The sequence below is a fragment of the Tinamus guttatus genome, unplaced genomic scaffold (genome assembly GCF_059628265.1).
Source record: "Tinamus guttatus ecotype Peru unplaced genomic scaffold, ASM5962826v1 Tinamus_guttatus_pri_ptg000150l, whole genome shotgun sequence".
In the NCBI taxonomy this organism is placed as follows: Eukaryota; Metazoa; Chordata; class Aves; order Tinamiformes; family Tinamidae; genus Tinamus; species Tinamus guttatus.
The window spans coordinates 11874331-11896677 of NW_028288684.1; the positions used below are offsets into that span (position 1 = coordinate 11874331).

Consider the following 22347-nt stretch of genomic DNA (forward strand, 5'->3'; position numbering starts at 1 on the left):
CTGGGGATTCAGTGGGACACTGTCCATAGTACTAAGGGTCCTATAAGGATAGTTTTCATGCTAAGGATAGTTTTCAGGCTAAACAAAGAAAATAAAAATGAAAGAGCTGTGTATTTTGAACACTAGCTATCTGAAATTATGCTTTTAAGAAAGAAAGCTGGAGGATTTTTTTTCAAGTCTGCCTTCTTTTTCATTTTTTCACTTTATTGAGTGTTATGGAAGGAGAATAACTATTGGTGGGATTCATATAATCTGATTTAGATATTTAAATTCATCTTTCTACACCTTAGTTGTTCTCTTTATAATCAGTAGAAGAAGACTAGTAGAAGAAGAAGAAAAAGACTAATTAAAAGAAAGCAACGCATCTCAAACCATGCTAGGTCAAATGAATCACATTTATATGTTGATATTTAACTCCCATAGACTTAAAATTAACTGATAAGAAACCCATCTAATAAGACTAAAGATATTTCAACTCAAGTTTTTCATTTGAACCTAAAAAGCTTTTTTACTCTAAAGGTGATCAAACATTGGAACAGGTTGCCCAGAGAGGTGGTTGAGTCTTCATCCTGGAGATATTTTAAAACCTACCGGATAAGGTCTTGGGCAACTCTGTTTTAGCTGACTTAGAGCAGGGGGCAGACTGGACTAGATGAACTACAGACATCCCTCAACCTCAACCATGCTGTGATTCTTTGATTCACATTTAGCTTGAAAATACATTGCTTAAGAAAAGGTGTGATACTGACTGCTGTACCAGTACCTTGTATTTATTTCAAACTCATTGCTCAAGTTATTGTTCAGACTGAAAAAAAAAGCTATATAAAATTTCTTGTATAATCTAAGATCATACAGAGTTGATTATCTTGAAAAGATGGGGTTTACTAACAGAATTGTCTATTAGGACATGCAAAAGCCTTACAATGAACTTTTAAAGAACCTTTAAAGCCAGGGTACTCAAAGCTTTTTTTGTCTCAGTGTTCTCCCTGCTCTCTCTGTTTAGTGATGGGGCTCAAGAAGGAGGAGAATGACAGGCAGCGAAAGTGGAGAGAGACAGACATTGTTTGCAAGAACTTGACCCATAAAGCATCACTGGACCCAATGGGCAGCATCCAAAGGTGCTGAGAGAGGTTGTCCAAGCCCTTGTAAGGTTGTTCTCTGTCTCTGAAAGGTCATGAAGTTGGGAGGAGGTCCCTGATGACCTGAAAGACGAAAAAGTTGTACTCATATTCAGAGAAGCCCAACAGGCCAATGCTGGGAGCTACAGGCTGATCAGGCTCACTTCAGTCTCCTGGAAAATCATAGAGCAAGTCTTCTTCAAGCACATTTCTGGGCACATGGAGTAGGAGAGAGTGTCTGGGAAGGGTAAGCAAGGAGTCACTAAGAAAAGAAAATGTGCCTGACAAACCTGGTTGTCTTCTATAATAAAATTATACTGTGATTAGTAAATTGTTATGAATTTTTAAGGCCACATCCTACGCTGCCATTGATTAAAAAAAAAATCAAAGCCTTAATGATTTATTTGGACAAATGGCAACTCAGATAAGGATGATGATGATGAACAACTTGATGTCTATTAGAAGACAAAATCATCTGCTTAATTTGTTGGAGCAAATCTATATTTCATTATGGAATCTATGTCTTCATGTAGCTATTACCTGAGACTGTCTGCTAAAGACATGTGTTACTTTTTTTTTTTTTTCTGTAGGATAAGAACTAAACATGCTGGTAGAGGCTGAATATTAACATTTTTCTTACAGATTATAGAAAGCATTGAAATCCGAGATGAATATCAGGCAGAGCTAGCAGCAACAGATGAGTAGCAAATTACTGTAATCTAAACCAAGCAGATCTACTTTCTTGCTGTTGACCCTTGCACATTCACAGTGAGTGGGGTCTTATCCCTTCAAATCAAATGCTTGGGACCAAGGACAAAAGAATTTCCTCTATTTCTTCTCTATGCTTTTCATCTTCATGTAAATGAGCACAGCTATCCTTTAAAACCTAGAAAAAATTACTTGTCCACATTTTATATTCTCTGCTGAAGTCTTTTGACTGAGATGGATATATTCACCAAACATTTCCAAGATTCTTTCCTTCAGGGGAACAGACAGAAATTAATGTGGAAAGTGATTGGCATAACATTTTTTTTTCATAAGCAGATTGGATTGACTCGCATGTAATGCAACTTGAAGGCTTTCTCAAGTTCTAAATGAGAGCACTGAATTAAGCCTCCGATCTTTGCTCATAGTATTAAGTTCATGTGTTCATCAAAACTGGACTCACTAATTTGTCCTTAATTTAATTTTATTTTCCCCCTAGATCTTCTAAAAGATCCATTATTCTGTTTTTATTTTAATATTACTTCTAGTGAAACTTAACAGGAAAAAATAGTTCTTCTGAAATAAGAAACTCTGAAGCAAAATTATTCCCTGGTGTTACTCTTGTTGGTAATGGATCAGTATGTTTTAAAAACTCAGGTAACTCTCAAGTATTCACTTTATATTTACACTTATGCATATCTATTAAAATATGCAATTAGATTAATTGAAAAAATATTTGATGCATTATATGCTCAAGCAGAGAAATTAGTAGTACAATTCTACTCAAGTAGAATTAGTAGTACAATTATCTGAAATGATAAAAAAGTAAATGATCAAAAGAAGTCAAAGTAAGGTTACCATCTCACCTATACCCCTGTGGCTTAGTAACACAACCCTGCCATTGCTAGTAACTGGTGACAGGCTCTCTGTTGAGTCTGCAAGGCCTCGGGACTGAGGGTTGTCAGTCTTGTTGTGTTTGAACACTTTTGGCCTGCCTGAAGCTTTGCTTTCATTTGATATAACAGAAATTCTCCCAATGATCAGGTGGCTATGTCTATCTCATTTTACTTCTGCTTTTCTTTGTATGGCGCAATTATAATTTTTATATAGATAGCAGCAATAAAAATACAGTCATTCTGTGTAGAACTAAATATGTATGACTGTCACTTTAAAAAGATCATGTGGAAAAATTCACGTCTGTAAGAGAACAAAGATATTGAAAAGAGGAGGTGCAGGAGCATGAGATGGTAAGAGATGAAGCGTAGGCTGTGCCTTGAAGCCCCTACGGTTATAAACAATTCACCAAGGGTTAGCTAAAGAAATGCATTTTTGGAGCTGGCCAAACTTGGTTTCAGGGAAAATAGAGAGCAAGTAAGTAACATATGTAAAAAGCAACATGTATATTTGCATGTAGTGTGGAGTTGCAGACCAATGAAGAAAGAACAAAGTGCATAAATAGGCTCACAATTTTATAAAAACTACCTCACATGGATCCTAAAGGAATAAAGGAGAAACCATCAACAACATATTCCTTCTGGTTAAGAAGTCCAGATGCTGACAACTCACTATATTCCTCCAAACTGAAGCTATCAACATTCAATGTTGAGTGACAGTGACCGCAGCTCCATGAAAAGGGGTGTTATATGCACACTAGGAATTATGTGTATGACAATTTAAATTGTATTATTATTATTATTATTACTGTATTTTTTCTTATATAGTAATGCTAATTTCATTTTCTTTCTCTTTGTTTTTCTATAATAATTAGATCTGGAATAATAATGATTCTTCAACTTGACTATTTTGATTTAAGCTATTCTAATAATAGCTATTGATTTTACACAAACATGTGAAATGATTTTCCCATAACTAGATTTGGAGCATAACACAACAGAAATACTTATAGCAGAACCTTAAGCAGATCTAACTTAGGAGCATCCTGGATTCAGCATTTTGCAACAGAAGTTTGCATTAATTTCCAAATGAAAAGCAAATAGTGCATGCCTCCCTACTGAAAGACAAGGAAGCCAAACTTTAAGGAAGCTGAGAGGGAAAAGCAAGAATTTCTCCAAATCATTTTTTTCCAAGTTGCTAAGCAATCATTTCACTAGTTTATATCATGACAGAACAGTTCATCTAAACTCTCGTCTGCAAAAACAGGAAACCAGAATCAGTAGTCTCCAAACTCTAAACCAGCTCTCCTGGTTTACTGTTATCTCTGAAAGAAATTTCTAGGTGATGATGATTCATACCATTCCAAGTGTTTTTCATGCAAGGTGAGCTTTGTCCAAAATCAGTTGACAAAATCTCTGTACTGTCATGTCATAGGATCTAAGTCAAGTTGCAGAAATCAGAATAGGAGGCCTTTCACAGCCTTTCTCAGTTTTATTTGCAATTCTCAATACTTGGAACACTATTACTTAGAACAAAATTAGTGGGAATCAGGCTAAGCATACGGGTTGCAAATGCTTAATTATTGCTTTAATGATCTTAAGCATTTCAACCCCAGGACAAGCACAGGTATAAATAAACCAGAAATGAACTTGAGTCAGAAATGAACTTCAGTGGGAACATGGTCCAAACAGAACCTAGTCCAAAGCTTAGCAGAGTCCCAAACACAATCCCATGAATCCATCGTGGTGCCTCCAGGATACAACCACAGTATGCAAAGGCATCAAACCCCCAGCTATCTACAATGCAGGTACCCCAGTGGCATGCAGCTTTAGGGCCATGCAAAGAAATCTTCGAATTACCTTGTTTTCCTGACAGCCGTGTGATAATGAAGGTAGGTGAGATATCTGGTAGCTGGACTGAGCACAGCTGCCACGTACAAGTCATATTCCAGTGAAGTGATTGCTTGTCCCCTCATTAATGGACAGACTCAAGTTTTCTCAGAGGTCATCTAAATGCCTGAAGCTGTTTTATTCACAGTGCAGCTACACAGTTATACTGGATCTGAGTGTATGCTTGGGTTTGACAGCCTATTTGTACCTGAGTAAATTTTTGTGTACCTGGAGACTAACTTTTCAAGCTGTGATATCTGCTGTTGGTTCATGGGAAGAACTTTCTCTTTCAGTTAAGCTTCTTTGCTTTGATTTTTTTTTTTTTTTGAGGAAAGAAGATCAGAACCTTGGGGGACACTTACACATACACTTTCTCATTTAAGTTTCTTCGTTGCTTATGTCACTTTTGCAGTAATCAAGACCCTTGGGAAAAGATTTCTCCTTTGCTTGGATGGAGTCAGCTTTGTACTGTTTGCATAAATTAGGATCATTATGTGTGTTTGAGTAGGAGAAGAAATGAATGCCGGCATGTTTCTAATGAATGAAGATGGATAATTGACAGAACTTTACTGTTAATGCAGAAGTTGCATCTACCATTTCCTTAAGTCTGCAGACAAAAATTGTATCTCTGAAACATGGGACTCAACATTTTGAAGCAGCACAGTTTCCTCAAGGGAATAAATTACTGTGGAACATGGCACCTGTATGAATCTGATTTATGCTAATGTACCCACTCCCTTTGCTACATCTTCCCACCTTCTATCCAACATTTATCTACTTATTCATCTGTCTGGCATTATAATCTGCCAAGTAGTGTTTAAATTCTAGGTGTCAGGACTATCAGAGTTGTTTTTGTTTTTGTTTTTGTTTTTTCCTCTTGGTGTCTAGTGCAGTAGGTCTGCAGTCTCTTTTTAGCATTCTTGGCTTCTACTAAATATAGAAATAGTTGTATATTATTTATAATGGCTCTTAGGAATAATGAATAGAATTTAATTTTGGCCAGCCACTGGAAAAAAAGATCACTTTATGCCCTGACAAGTTACAGTGCGTAGTATGGAGATTCAAGTTGGAAAAACAAAGGCACAGAAGCCATGATCTGGTAGACAACCAGGCAAACAAGAAAAGCACAGGCTGGGTTGTTTCTTTTTTGTTTGTTTGCTTGTTTCCCTGATGTAGAACACTGGCGGATAGATATGTGTTTTTGTGGGAAAAATTCACCACATTAGTCATGCTTCTCTCATGGATTGCACTGCAATGCCTGTGCCAGGCAGGATTGTTATAAAAAAGTGATGATTTTTCCACCCTGGTCAGCATGACCAGGCTGAGGAGTCAGTGTGTGATATCTAGGAAATGGTATCTAGGAAATATATATTTCAGGACCTATGTTTCTACAAAGGTGTAACCCTTAGAGGTCTACTCAAGGCAAGCATGTTGTTACTATCTGTCTCATTCCAGATGAAATTTCCTCCTACCATTTGTGAATCATAGCATTACTCTACACATTCATTGTTAACAGGACAAGTTTTCAGAACAAGTTTCTTTTCAATAGAAAGTTGTCAAGCTCTTGGCTTTGTGTGTCTGCTTGTCCCATCTGAAAACACATCTGGCTTTCTCAGTCCTCAGCTTTTCTGGTGAATATCTAAAAGCCAGGCTTCTTCTATACTATATATGTGCTTTAAATGCTGATTATTAAAATAAATTAAGACAACACTTAAAATTTATTTTGCTTCTTCCCTACACTTCCTCTTCCCTTAAAGAGTAATTAAGATTCTGGAAGCTGTCCTGTGCTGCACCACCTCTTGATGCCATTAGGAAAAGGTGGAGAATAAATATCTCACACAGGTATCTCCCGGAGTCAAAATTCAGGCAGAAGTCTCAGGAGGTGGAAACCCAAACAGATAAACATGGATAAACACTGTATTTTGAAATAGAAATATGTTTTACCAATCAGGAGAAAAACAGATAATTATTTTGTGGTGAGCTGGAGTTAAAATCCTGGGTCAAATGGTAGGTCTCTAATCTCAGGGTAGAGTTCTGTGATTTACAGAACCAATTAGACTTTGAACTCACCCAGAAACAATTAAAATTTATATGGTAGCAATAAGTAAGCCTTTTCTTCTTTCTCCTCCATTCTCCCCTTGACACGGAAAGTCTCACATATATTTATATATGTAGCAATTAAAGCTAAATTATAAAGCTACTGAACCTATATGATATGAAGCAGACGGTTTCCTTAGCAACTCAGAAGCAAATTTTAGAGCAATTTCTCCCCACCCTGGTTCATTTCAGTATAACATTCAGCACCTAATGGTAAGAAAGCTCAATATTGGTGACCATTTGAATTGATGGGGCATGATCATCAGAAAACACAAAAGTGTCTCAAAATGACTGCTTTAGGCAGTGAGCTCATGCATGAAGCTCCCCAGAAGTAATCCCCAAGATTCCCTAATCTCTTGGTTGGGATGGGTAGCACTTTGGGGAATCATTTCTCCAATGGTTCTTATGAGGTGTCTCCAGCATTATCCTTCTCCAGAAACGTAGCTGAAAGAGACGGGCCTGAGGGACTTCTGATGAAACAGCTCCCAGATTGAGTGCCTGCTGAACCTCTCCGTCATCTTCTGAGTCATGTCTGCAGCGGTGTAAATTCAGACCCAAATCCCACAGATTTGCTCACTGACTTACTAACAGTCAGCAGGAATTTAAAGACAGCATTAAGTTTATCAATTTCTATCCAGATATTGTGGTTAAAATGATAAAGTGAGCCTATCGGAAAAGGTGTTAAGCCAAATGAGAGAACTCAAGCTTTATCTGGAACCTGTATAAGTCAGTGCAGAAATTCACTCGTACTGCAAGGAGTTTTTAATGAAGACTGAGATTCCAAAATTGCCTATACTGCCTGGACGGAAAATGTGCTGTGCTTTTTCTTGTTCAGAAGAAAGGTTTAGAAGTATAGCCACTATATGAGTTTTATTTTAATGTGTTTGCAGGCGTGTTATCAAGCCCATCTTCTCAGACGTGAATTTTCATAATAACAGAAAATGATGCTTGTCATGAGGCTTGATAAGGTCAGAGAACAGTAAAATATAAACGCGGTATACATAAAAGGAATAAGATATGCTCATGCTTGCCAGTATAAAAGAGGTCAGCAAAGAAACCCTCCTATTGAAATTCTCTGCACAATGACGCATTTTTTATTGCTAAAATGATTTCAGAAACCAGCAAATCGTTAGGAAGGACACTTGTAAAGCATTAGCATCTTTCTGTCTTGGAGTGTACAACTATACATGATCATTGATTTCAGTTAAAAAAAATTAATTAACAATATTTAGGTATATATAATATAATTTGTGTAACAAATATAATAATATTCCAACCAGATTTATGCCTCCCATTTGTACTTGATTAAAACTTACAAACCTGTGCAGTATCAAGCTCTCCTGTTTACTTTCAAGACAGAAACAAAGTCCATAAAATTAACCTTAGGAAATGGAGCCCACAGACAAAGCTCTGACCTGTGGATACAGTAAACTCACAATCAATCACCTCACTTTTCTGAAAGACATTTATAACTTTTGTGAAATATCCATTCAGGTTTGTTGGTGCTTTTGCTAAGGGTTTCACTGTGTCAGCTAATCAGAAATTGATAGAAGTGCATTGGAGAAGAAAAAACAAATATCCTATGTTGACAGAGCTAGGCTACTCATTTAATTTAAAAAGTGTTGTGAGGTTCTAGAGATGGGATTTTTTTACCTTTCAAAACACAAACAAATGTTCCTGAAAACTCTGGTTGCCTTCTGCTAACACCAAGGCAATTAACTGACATAGTCAAACATATGTACACACACGTGTCTCAGAAATTTTAATTAACGTGCTCCAGAGAACAGTCTCTTGGTTGCAAGATCTGAAGAATAAAAGGCAAATATAAGACACAGGTTTGGGACCAGCTATTCATTCTAGGGAGACATTCAGAACTTCTACTTTTCCTATGTGTACATCTTGTTTTATCTACATGGTGAGAAATACATGGTAAAAACAATTGTCATAGTCTTGATTAGCTTGATGCTAGTGGGATGGAAAATTCTCTCTAATATAAACTCTTCAGAACAAACCTGCCTATACTTTTTACTCCTGATTGGGTATGGTTTGGAGGAAACTTAATCCGATTATTCTCTTTTGTGTGTGAAAACACCATATCAGATATGCAGATTTGAACTGGTATGACAGATCACAGAAAATATTATTCTGAAGAATATTATAAAGTTACTAGTGAATACAGAGAGGTCAGCAGTGGAGGTATAGAAGGAAATTATTAATAAGGGGTTTTGTAGATAGTGAAAAATTTGTCTTTGAATAATAATAATAATAATAATAATAATAATAATAATAATAATAATAATAATAATAAAAAGCTTAGCTGGGAAAAGACACAACTTGGTTAGGACCACCTGCTTTTTTAATACTCATATGATTGTACAAGGAGACATCTGATCTTCTGTCAATATATCTGAATCTTTATTCAAGATAACAGTCCCCTTCTTTAAGTCCCCTTACTTTAATTGGCTGTTTTTCTTTTCTTAGCCCTGTCTTTTTGCTTATCTAACACACAATTTCTATCAATACACATCTTCTGTCACTTACTTGCACTGATTTACAATGGCAAATTTATGCCACGTCTGAGTGTTGACCTTACAGTTGACAGTATAACAACCATTATTTTTGTTCCCATCGAAGACTGAAACAGGAATCTCCAGAGAAAAGAGCATGAGCATCTGCAGAGGAAAGAACTTGCAGTTCTGGGTCTGCAGCCAGTTGATACCATCTGTGCAAGAGTCACACATCCCGTAGTGGGGTTTAGATTAGAGTGGGCCTTCACAGTATGGAAAAAAAAGACCACTTGGAGTCTTTTATCCACGAGGGAGTTCCCAGTTCTCACTGAGCAGCACCAGTAAAACTAGTGGTATTTGGCTCACTTCAGTAGACTGACTTGGAGCTGGTGCTGGCATTTAACAGCATGCCTATGTGTGAAACATGGTTAATCGGCAGTGACAGTACCTTCACACTTGGGTACTCCATCGAGTTATCAGTGGTGAAATGTTAATAGGTAGTGTCAGTGGGAAATGCATACGTGCCATCAAGGGCTATGTCTAAACTGCATATGTCCTGAAGTATTGGCTCCCCCAGACATGCAACCTGGGTGACATGTATGAGTGCACCATCGGTACCCTGCTGCCTCTTAGGGCATATCTCAGTCTCACTGTGACATGAACTCAGGATGTTATCAAAGCACACAGTCACACCTGATCAATCCTCCAGGCCCCAAAGACTAAATACAACTATTGTAGACATACCTCAAGGTGTCTTATATGCAAACTCACCAAAATCTTCAGGAGCAAGCTTTTCCCCCTGCTTAAAATCTTTTCTTACTTTTCGCACTAAAAAGAGTGCTCCTTCAAGTTTTTAAATACTCTTGAAGATTCTAGCAGTTGTCAAAAGCTAAATCAAGTGTAGGAAGTAGTGTGGCATAATGGGAGAATTGTGGAGAAGGAAACAAATCAGAGGACCAAAAGTCAGTCCTATACATGTTTCCAAGGGAGATTACTTTGAATTACCCCTGGTCTGGTCCTGTGAACCCAGAACCTGTTATTGGCTGGAGCACAGAGGTGTTCATGGTCCTCTGCTGGTTTAACTTCAGCTGGAAGACCCGCTTTGCATCCTGTGAGACCAGTCCATGGTGCAAAACAAAACTGGGTAAGTGGCAGCAATTGAGAGTTTGCTTACAGAGCATGGTGCCCATCCAAAATATAGTGATCGTGCAACACACCTAGAGGTGGCTAATGATTCAGAGCACCTCTGTTTCTTGAAGAAACAGACTTTTCTTTCTATTTGGGGTAACCTAAAGGACACTCGTTTTCAGCAGGTGAATTAAGGAACATCCTGGGATGATGGGATAGATCTTTAAGCTATCTCTTTAAAGAATGTCTAGTGAGGCAGTTAATGTGGATTTTATCCAAAATGATCGGTCACTCAGAGCAGCCTGACTGAAGTTACGGCCAATGTCAATAGTCTTTTTTTTCCCCCAAGTAACACTTGTCATCAGCAATAATCTGTACAGCTCTAGATAGAGCAAATTCTTTAGGAACACTGAAATGCGTTTTCAATTTTATAAGCCAACACAAACGTAAGACAGAAAAGAGTCTTGAGAATAAACTCAGAGGCTATAATGGCAGATACAAGAAAGCTGAATGTTAATAAACATTCATAACGTAACTTAGCATAAAGTAAACACCAGAAAAAAACTGCAACAAAGTGATGTGAAGAAGAATGAAGAAAATGCTCAGTCCCTGTGGAGAAGTATTTTCCCAGGCAAATGAAAATATTGTGCTTTGGAATTGTTTGGTAGGCCTGCCCCTGATGCAGAGCTGTCAGAAGTTCTTAAGAGAAATGTACCTTATATTTTTATGTTTGTAAGTGTGCCCATAGCTACTGCCACTACTGGTGATATATCTGTTACGCTTCTGAAAGTTTGAGTTAGGAGAGGTCATTGTTTATTGATTAAGAAAAGTGGAACCCAGGGACAGTCAGAGGAAACATAGGAAGAACTTCCTTTTTTGTGCTCTTTTTTATCTTTTGCTGTACATATTGATGCATATTATCATCTAGATTGATCAGTGTCCGACTTTTTTGAGATTAGTGACTACGATATGCTTTGCTTTTGCTTTCCAGACCTTTCACCCAAACTGGGATTTCTCCTAGTGTTCATGTAAATTGCCAGGATGAACTCACAAGTACTGAGGGAGCTGGATAATGCCATTGCAAGGCTATTCCATTATCTTTGAAAGGCCACATTGATCAGGAGATATTTCTGAAGATTGGAAAAGATTAAATGCCACTCCCACCTTCAAGAAGGGCAAGAAGAAGGATCCTGGAAATTAATGGTGGTTAGTATTAAATTGATGACAATAGTGTGATAGAGCAACTGATTCTAGATGCTATTTTCAAACATATAGAAGACAAAAAGGTGATAGGGTGTAATCAGCATGGACTTATTAAGGGGTAGCCGTGCCTGATCAATTTGCCAGTATTTTATAACAAAGTGACATGCTCAGTGGATGAGAGAAGATATTGTATATCAAAGGAAAACAGTGGATGTTGTATATCTTGACTCTAGTAAGGATTTCAGCAGTAGTTCCCTTAATATCCTCATAGACAAGCAGATGAAGTAGACGCTAGACGCTAAATAAGCAGACTGTAAAGTTGCATGAAAATTGGCTGAACTGCTGGGCTCAGATGGTCGTGATGAGTGTCATAAAGTCCAGCTGGAGGTCAGTCCCTTGCAGTGTCTCCCCAGGGTTCAAAATTGGTGTCAGAACTCTTTAATATCTTCATTAGTAGTCTTGATAACAGGACTGAATGCACCCTCACCAAGACCGCAGATGACCCAACATGGGGAGAAGTGGTTGATGATAATGTTGCCATTCAGATGGACCTTGACAGGCGGGAGAAATGGGCAGAGAGGAACTTCATGAAATTCAGTGAATAAATCCGTGCACCAGGACAGGCTAGAGGCTGACCATTTGAATGGCAGCTTTACAGAGAGGGGCTTGGGCGCCCTGGAGCACTAGAAGTTGTCTATGAGCCATCAATGCGCCTTTGTAGCAAAGAAGGCAAAAGATATCGTGGGCTGCATCAGAAAAGCCTTGCAAGCAGGATGAGGGAAGTGAATTCCCCTTTACTCAGCCTTGGTGAGGGCACACTCAGAGTGTTCAGTGCTGCTCTAGAGAGAGTTGGGACTATTCACCCTGGAGAAGAGGTGGCTCAGGCTGAATTCTGTCATTGTGAGAACATGACCTTGAGGTTTTCCTTTCAAACTCAACTATTCAGTGACCCTATGATTCTGTATGTCATTGTACATAATTACGTCTGCATATAGCATTGGTTGAACATATGTATATGTTTATATATGGCACTGGTTATATACTGCTATATCTGCAGACTATATATAGCTATATATATCATGATATACTCAGGAATGGGAATATTGTGTCCATTTCTGGCATTAATTAATGATGTTATAGAAACTTTCCCAAAATAGGTGTGAGCAGAAAGATGGACATGTTTCTCATAATTTCTCTTTAACAAACTATATGTCATCCTATGACTTCATTATTCTATATCCCATCAAGGGAAGCTAGATATAGGGGATATCCCAGATGTCTTCAAAATAAGAGTGGTATGTGGACATTAGTCATACACAGATTTGCAACAGACAGGTAGCTTCAGCTCTGGATGTCCTAGTGCTTGTCTGGCAAGCTGTCAGTTGAAGGGAGCCCAGACAAATTCTGTCATCCCTCCTCCTTCTACTTACTAACCTAAAGAGACATTTCACCTTCAGCAACAGGCTGAGAGACCACATGCCCTGGTCTTGCCTGCAGATGTAGTTTTTGCAGAGATATGCTGTAGAGATGTTCCATAGTCCTGAGCATGTTAGGCCAGAGTATTGCTTAGAGGTCAAATCTGACCAGTTTATTTTACCAGAGCAGCAAATGGTGTTTGCATGCAACAGTATTTCACTTAGCCTAAGCCTTATCTCAGGCAACACAAGTGCTTTCCTTTGAAGAACCAACCTGCTCTCATGAGAGTTGTAACAGACTCACATTCTTTTTGGGTTAGACTCAGGACACAGAAATACTCCATTCCCAGTGGGCTATAGCTCTTTCTTTTGACGGATGGGCTGGAAGGCCACTCGGATGAAGCCTATCCACTAGTTTCTATTTTATCTTTAAAAACAAAGATTAAAAGTAGTTAACGACTTTTTTTTTCACTTGGCGTTTTAAGCTGAATGGATACCTGGATGCTGAGAAAGCCTAAATGCAGGTTGAAGAACTTCAGTGACAAATAATAATGTGTCAGATGATAAAGAGACACAGTAATTCCTGGCTATTCCATTTTTTCCTGGCATGACTCCTATTCTGAGGATAAGGTCAAGCAGGGTAAGAACTGTTCTATCGGTTCTGCTGTGCCCTAGGGTATGGCAGCAAAAGGGCAATTATTTGTTTTTTGCTTTTCTTTTCTTTTTTGAATTACACTGAAGTCTGTGGTAGATATGCTTTGATACTTCCAGGAAGTCTCGTATACCTACATCAATATTCCTAAACACAGTAGACAATATTTACACTTTCATGTTGTCTATGCAATTTTGATTCAATATGAATTCAAATGTGTAAGAGACTGTTATGGCTTGTGTTTGTCTTTACATCCTTGACACACCATTTACCTGGACAATGCCCTGGCATCTTATCTCTGGGAAAATCTCTCACCATTTGCACCTTGTAACCCCACCATCTTATCTCTGGGAAGAATGTAATAGCAGCTATCTACTTGCCGTGGGAAGATCAACTGTAGACCTGAACAATGACATCCTTAGCAGTGCCCACCAAAGCAGTATGCATGTGAATCGGGGGTGAAGAGGAATACAAAAGCACACAGCACATACACGAACAACAGGTACCAGAAAACTTCGAGAAAATGGGAGGACTCTTTGAGAAGCGGGACATAAAAGGAGCACATATTCCCCTCCCTGAGGGGTGTGGAACGTCACCTGCACCAGCGTGCACGGCCTTCTGTCGAGGAACATCACCTGCGACGAGACGCCTGTACCTGCACTGAAGCGGAGCCAGCGACGCTTAGTCGGACTGGTGATGGTGGTAACTATAATCTTGTTGCATGTCTCCCGCTCGCTTGCTTATCTTTCTTTCCTTTTCTCTTCTTCTTCTCTCTGTCCTATTTGTGCTTATGAGAATAAAGCTAACAAGGTTGTACGGCCGTTGACCCCGTTCGTGGCTTAGTCTCGCTCTTGGGATCGTATTGAAACCTCCCTTGACACTGGATAGGGACAAAATGAAACAATACCAACTTCTTAATAATAAGCAACAGTTTAAACCACAATTAAATCTATAAATTCGTGGATGCATTCTGTCTGAATATTGCAACCGTCTATCCTAACTTAATGTGTTTTGCAAGACTGGTGTGATCTCACCAAGGAGGTACTGCTGTGTCACTGAGAAATGAATTCAAGTCCTTGTGATTAACAGAAAACAGTTCTACTCAGTGATTGGAGACAGATCTCCAAGTTGGCAGTCATAAAAGAGCATACCAAGCTGGCAGAGCATGGTAATGTAGGAGTATGCTAAGTTAAGTAGGTCTGCTAGATCTGCATGGGATATTTGTGATCAGTATGTTACTAACACGGAAACTCTTCTTCCTACTCATACAGAACACACCTGTAGATTTCAGCTTTTGCATTAATCTTTGCAGTTGTTCCTTATCAAATGAACTTTATCACTGTCCAGTTCCTGATACCCAAGCTTAGAGACTGGTCTCTCTCCTATTAGATAGCATTCATACAGGGTTAGGCTAGTACTGGTTGCTCAAAGGTTTTTTTTTTTTTTTTTTAGGAAATATTCTTTTAAAACTAGTAACTTAAATTTTACCTTCACGTCATTTTGCTGCTTGATGAAACTTTTACAACCTGTCCACAAGAATAAGGATATTCATACAAACAGCATCTTCTGTCCAAGGAACTGAAAGACCACAAACATACTTGCAGCTCTGCAGGGAAGTAACCAAAAAGATCTGAAGATATGGCTGAATTGTGAGTCTGTTAAGAATTATTTCTAAATGTTCTTAGGTAACTTTCCTCATATTAAGAATCCATTTGAAAGTTCTCAAATAACTTTTCAGTGATAAAGTCAGCTCCAGTCATGACGCACTGTGCTTGTTAGTTCTTGCAAGCCACTTTTAAATTTTGCTGCAAAGTAGCATAATTTGGTGCACACTGCTTCAGAGACTTACACTAGCTCACCAAATATTTCACAGTAGAGATTTGCGGTGTTAAAAAAAAAGGTATCTTTGTTTGACGTATGACTGACTTCTTGCTGGTTTATGTATCTGTCACACTTTGGAAAATAATTTCTTCACTGATAAAATGTAATCAAACACAGAAAAGCTCCTGCACCTGGGATCACAATTTTCCTGTTGAACATAGGAGCTCATCCTTGGCAATCTAAGAGTTGCTTAAAGAAAGGAGGTGTCATTACATTTTTATGAAGAGCACATGGCTTTCTATGAGATGTATTTTTCTTCTTGTCACTGGGCACTAACAAAAGGGAATATTTTTTTAGAAACCCAGCTGTTGACCATGTCACTAAAGGGAAAGAAGAACAATTGAAGCATAAAAGTGAATCACAAGCATGAGGATTTTTAAGGAATAAAAAGATCCATTGGACTACTAAGACCTGCTGGGATTATTCTGCTAGAATTGCTGGATAGACCATCAAAACTTGTTGAGGCTCATATTTTATTTGAAGACAAAAATAGAAAGATCAAATCCCTAGAAAAAGACTGTTTAAGTAATTAAATATTCATGGAATAGAAGCTTGCATCACAGATCAAAATCTGTCCAAGGAGACAGATCAATAGAAATAGGTAGCTAGTTGCTGAAACTGGTAACTCTCAGCATGATGTCAGATAACATTTAGCCTTTGCAGAGAACACATGCACGAGGGCTTTTTGGAGTACTTAAGAACTCATTATGTAAGGACTTTTAAAATTAATTCTTAGCATTTTTACAATGCAGCCAAGTCTTCAGATCTTTTTGTTCATGTCCCTCAAGAGCTGCAAATAGATTTGTGGTCTCCTACTTTCTTGGACAGACCACAGAAAGGACAATTGATTAGTAGTAGTTACTACTATACTAGGTATACTAGTAGTTACTACGTATACTAGGTATATATTCATATATATATGTATGCCTATACACCTACTTCCATATTTTATCTTCCAACCTATCACAGTACTGTGTGGTTTCCGTGATGCTGTTGCCCCATCCAGTGACCAGAATGTCAATAATTCTTAAAAATGCATACAAATACTCATAAATATAACAAAAGGTATAACCAGTTTCCAGTTGTATTCACAAATGTAGAAACTACCAGTTTGTCCTGTGCAGAGAAAACTGCAAACAACTTGTCAGATATTTAAAATTGCATCACATCAAGATATTGAAGGAATCTTTTTCTCTGGCCAAAATAACTGGCTTAGGAACAGTAGTGTTAGCTGAATGTTGTAAAGCAAGTACTGCAGAATTGTCTCTTGGAAGACAGGTGCTGTAGGCTTAATTTTGAGGTAATTCTTGTAATTTTTTCACCTTTCTTTGCTTGTTTGCTGAGGCCACTCTCCATCTGCTTGAATTACCTAGTTGCGTGGCTTTACCAGCTGGATTGTTTCTCAGTTCAGGAGAAAAAAAAGAATTCTTTAAAGTTACCAGAGCAACCAGCTCTGAATTGCAGAAAATTGTCTAGGCAAAACAGACAGCCTTTATTTATATTACTTCTATTTTTATAAAACAATGTATCTTCTAAAATGTGGAGGTATTTTTTCTCGTTAATTATGTGTAATTTTACATTTATTTTAAATAGCATAAAAAGAGAAGATGAATGAGACTGTGGGCACAAACAAAGGCAGGGGCCAGACTATCTAAACCTACTTTCTGCGGTTTACATTAGCAGTAGATAAATATCCAAGGCTGCCTCACTAGCCAGCCCGATCCCTGCCTCTCCTGGCTCACTCCATCTGCAGGATGTACTTTTTCAGTGCCTTTTTCCAGATTGCCACTTTTGATTCATTGCTCCTTAGTCAATGCAGCTCTGCTCTTTTCCTGATGTGCCAAATGTTTCCGAGGTCTCAGGGTTCTTATTCAAGTTGTAGCTTCTTGTCCCTTCCCCCTTGCCCATACAACTCCATGTGCATCCTCTCTTATTAAATCTTCCTCCCACTTTGTTTTCTTCCCTTCTTCTCACAGGCAAACATCTCCATTTTTACTAGTTTCTATATGAAAATCACTCTTTTCCCTCCTAGTAGCCCAGCTTTATTTTCTCTGTAGTCTTGTAACCCAAGAGAGTACATTTGCCCCTTGGTTTTACCTTACTCAGAGAGAAAGGAAACCCAAAAAATATGTGTAGTCCATTAAAATCTAGTGGAGAGAAGAAGAGATAAAAGAAATACAAAAGACAAGCTGGAAAGATGTTCAGTTTGCATTTTTTTAAATCAGTCTTGAAGCATACTCCCTTTGAAAAGGAAAATGCATCATAAAGTGAAGCAAAGTTCATATCTTAAGGAGATATAAATATCTGTCATTGATTAACTGTGCATAAGTCTGTCTAGAGTGAATGGCCATCTTCACCTAAGAATAGTTTGCAGTCTTGTGGTATAGAGGTCACAGGTGGTAAGTGGCAGAGGAAGAAGCTTGTTTAATGATTTTTTGTCTTTTCTTAAATATGTATGAAATTTTATTTTTGTCTTCCCATTGCATTTCTTTTCCTTTCAGAGCAGAATTCTGTGAAGAACAGAATAATATTGGTGATGTTTGACTGGAACAGCAAGGAGAGATGGTGTGATGACAACAGCAGGAAGTTCAAAGAGCCAGTGGTTCTTGAATGGAGCAGAAGTAGAGGACAGAACAAGCAAGTGCACCAAAGTCTCCTGAGTGCTTTAAGGAAGCTGCCTTTCCCTTAAAAAACTCATCTCTCCGCCTATTTTCAGATGCCAAATGTGGGTGCCTCACCGTTTCAGGTCACACGTCAGCCAAGTCCTGCACAGCGGTGTCTCTTCACAGCACTGAAGCACTGTCAGCACTGAAACCTGTCTGCTTAGACTTTTTTCAGTACAAGGAACAAAAAGAAACCTTTTAACTTTTTCACTGACTTCAGTAGGTTTTGAACCTGTCCTGATAGGAAGCCTGTGCTAGCATTGTGATGAAGTGATAAACTGAAAAGGTGGGGAACAGTCAGTGTTTCACTATCACTTAGTACTCACGCATACCACAGAGTCACATACCACAGAGTCAAGGACACAGAATATGTTTCTTTAGCTCACAAAATCTCCACTATCAGAGCAAAAGAGACTTTTCTGAAAAGTAAGGGCCAGATTTCGAAAGTAGAAGCAGGTATGACTGCGCAGAGATGGCATTACCAAATTAGGGGACTGAGGATTGCAGGATAATTCAGGCTGGAAGAGACCTCAAGAGATTTCTGCTGCAGTTTTCTTCTCAGAGCAGGGTTAGCTCTGAAATCAAGCCACATTTTTTAGGGCTTTATCAGCAGGGTCTTGAAAACCTCCAGAGATGGAGACTGTACAAGCCCTTTGTGAGACTGATCCACTGCTTGACTAATAGTGCTCTTTTCTGGACCACTTTGAAAACAAACCTTTTCTTATATGTACAATTGGGAAATCAGCCTTCCAGCAGTGCTATTCCTATACAAAAGCATGTAAAACTAGAATGATGACTCTTAGTTTGGATGTGAGCAATATTTTTGCAATCTGGCACCAAGCTGCAGCACCAGCATTTCTCATGCATCTAAATATTTCGCCACTCCAGAAAACAAGCATACATTATCATCTCTAACTAAACTGAAGCAGAATACCATTAAATATTATGAAGTGTAAACTTTAATATAAAACATTCTCAGTTTCAGTCCTTTCCACATTCTTCTGCTGTGTCTCTGAGTTTGAATTTTTAAACAGTAGCTGATTTCTGAACTTTGTCCTTCCAACACATCCAGACACAATAAAATGTAATTAAGGTCAATATGTTGTAAAAGTAAGGAAAAGGCATGGAGGAAAAAAGAGAGACCATGATTATAAAGGAATAACATAAAACTTTTATTGAAGGCTGTTAGGAAAATTATTTTTAACTGGAAAAACTATCATCCTGTCAGTTCCCTTGTCAGAACAGAACTGTCTTCAAAGTTAGACCATTTTTTTTTCAGGGAAAATTTATAAGAGTTTTGAAATCCTTTGAGCTCTCAGTGGGTGCTCAGCAAAGGCAATATCTGTCCAGTACTTCAAATATAGAAGGACCACTGTTAGCACCATTGATTTCAGTGCTGCTGTGTAGCAAAAAAAGAACATCCTTGTATAATTAAGGAATTGAATTGAATGATGAAGCCCCAGTGCATGCACATTTGGAGAGAAGGGTAGAGTCAAAGGACAGCTGTTGTGTACCTGAGGGCATGGACAGACATAGAGTTAGGACAGGTTGTAAGAGTTGCTGTTCCAGAAAGCTCTCTGACTTCACAAGGTAACCAAAAGAAGTTATTGACAGAGTGTGAGTCATCTAAATATCCAAATTACTGGCCAGAGAAAATTCAGATTCATTATTTAAGGAGCAGGAACGATTGCTGTGTCTGTGCTGTTTTCACATGTGAAACACAGTAAATAAGAACTAAATTCTTTCATCAGAAATTTGGCTACATGAAAATGGCACAGTTTGGTTGTACAAAGCAGCTAACAGAAGAGCCCTAGGTATCAGACTTCTCAGATGGAGAAAATTTGCCTTCTGTCCTTACCCAAAATGCATCCCTCACTCTAGAAGGCAGGGCAGAGCATCCCATGGATTCACCATGAAGATGAGCAGATGAAGTGAATGTGACTACTGAGTAGCCTTCATAGGGAGAGCTAGAGTAGGTGCTATGGTGAATAAATAGCCTAGTGCACAAAACATAGGGGGACCTGTGTGAGATCAAAAAGGTGTTTGTGCAACATTACAAAAGAGAGCTCTTCTTGGTATATCTTCATGTATCAGATCTGTGTTAGCCATCACTTGATGCAGTATGGCTATCGTGTGGCATGACATGGGGAAACCTGAGTGTAGGGAAATTCCTAAATTAGTCAGCCAAGATCGCCAACCAAAGCCCACTAGCTTGACATGCTGCCAGAATCAGCTCAGATATCCCAAAGATAGTGCAAGACTCCCTGATGTGGGCTGACGCACGTGTGGGCTCCAGTCCAAGTCAGATCTGCTTGTAAAACTCAGGATTGCACCACAGTGCATTCTGCACTGGAACCTGATTTGAATCCCCTTTTCTCTGAGGAAGGATCACATTGTTCTCGTGCATTCAAGTTGCTTATTCACATACCTGTTTCCTGATTTTTCTCTTCTCTAGTTCTTCTTTGTAGACAATTTAACTCTTATTTAACTCCCTTTTGCTTCTTGTAAAAGGGTTATTTCAAGCTGGTTGTTTTTGGTTCCACTTCAGATTTTTCATTCACTTGCTCATTTGCCATTAGACAAAGGCATCATGCTTTCAAACAAATTAGGTTAGTTCAAACAAATAGCAAATCCTATAAAAAAATCAAATTCCATTAATTAAAATACACCAGTTAAAATATTATCTTTTTCAGACACTTGCTATACCATATTTGATTATTTACCCTATTGACATTTCATCAGATCTAAACAGACGGAGCGTCCCCATTAGGAGATGAGAAGTGACTGGACTTCACAGGATATCTAAGGAGCCACATAAAATCATCTTGACTCCAGGGTAGGAAGATACTGAAAAAAAAAAAGGCCAGGATGCAAGCATGTGTATTTGGAAATTAATTTATTTCATGAAAATCTCTCTAAATGGGTGAAAAGCAAAACTGAATTTTGTACAGGTAGTTTTAATTCCCATGTCAAATGGTGTAAAATATACTCAATATAATCTGTTTAGACAGAGAAATTGCCAAGGGAATTACCAAGACCAATTAAAAAAGGGAATTAGGATATTTGCTAGACCCATTTGTTGTTCTGTGGTAGTTTTTGATAGGGAGGATAAGAAACTGAAATTGGTAGCAGTTGCAGAACTAACTGCACTAAACAATGTAATTGAATGATATTATATTGAATAAAGGCTGATGGCTGCATGAGCTGTTAGCACAGGAGATGAGCAGGTAATAACTCTGTGTCTTGATAGGATGGGTAGACTTGTTCTTTTAGTTTGATAAAGTGAAGTCATAACCAGCTGGTGTTACATCAGAGAACATGTAATCTCTGCACAAAGAATTTAAGAAGCCTAGAAATAGATTTAACAAAAAAAAGTATTATGTAACTGCTACTGAATAACCAAAATGTTAACAATTTTCTGCCATTTCCTGTAAGGATTTACTATTTTTCTTCACAGATTTTTTTTTAATCAAGGAATAGAACACACATACACACATATGAAAATGTATATGTGCATTTATACCTATATCTATATTTACATGTGCACATATAACGTTAGGATGTTATACGTCAACATCAGCTGAAATATAACTTCACTTACGAAATCTGAGCCATAGCATTTAGGTACATTTCACTTGCCAGGATCACCATAATCCTTACATTTAAGTGCTGCATGTGGAATAAATCACCACAAAATAAAACTCAGTTTTGTTTTATTTTTGGTGTGCTGTATTATTCACAAAGTTCAGCCTATGGAAGGCTTTCTTTCCTCTTTTTTTTTTTAATGTCTCATTGTCAGTATCTGTTATCTGCTAATTGCACAGAATTTCTCAGAATTTCTGTTCATGCTTGGTGACTGTCATGCTTTAAAGAAGAAGCATTGGAAAATAGTGAATGACTTCCAGTCCTTCCTCAGAATAAATAATTGTCCACACTAAGCTTCCTGAAATGTTTATTACTCATGTAAGAATTTATGAGTGAGTCTGTGGTCATCTGACCACTTGGGAAATTAACGATTACCAAGTCATAAAAAACAAGGCAGGGATCTGAGGACATTCAATAAGAAAATATTAAAAGAATAATGTTTGTATTGTCTGATCAGGCCCAAAACTAGAAAATGGAAATCCACATTTCCAAATGTGTGTATTCTGTCATCTTTCTTTCATGAGTGGACAAAGAGTGAGTGCTCTCTAAA

General features: G+C 38.1%; 1 long non-coding RNA gene across 1 annotated transcript in view; it reads right to left on the reverse strand.

Annotated features, from left to right (window-relative positions):
- Nucleotides 1-22272, reverse strand: part of LOC148595149 (uncharacterized) — a 91221-nt gene extending 68949 nt beyond the window's left edge. Inside the window, exons 1-2 of the long non-coding RNA XR_015913237.1 lie at nucleotides 22086-22272; nucleotides 21608-21681 (exon numbers count right to left, since the gene is read on the reverse strand). This is a non-coding gene — a long non-coding RNA (uncharacterized LOC148595149). The remainder of the gene's footprint in view (nucleotides 1-21607; nucleotides 21682-22085) is intronic.
- Nucleotides 22273-22347: the final 75 nt, after the last annotated feature.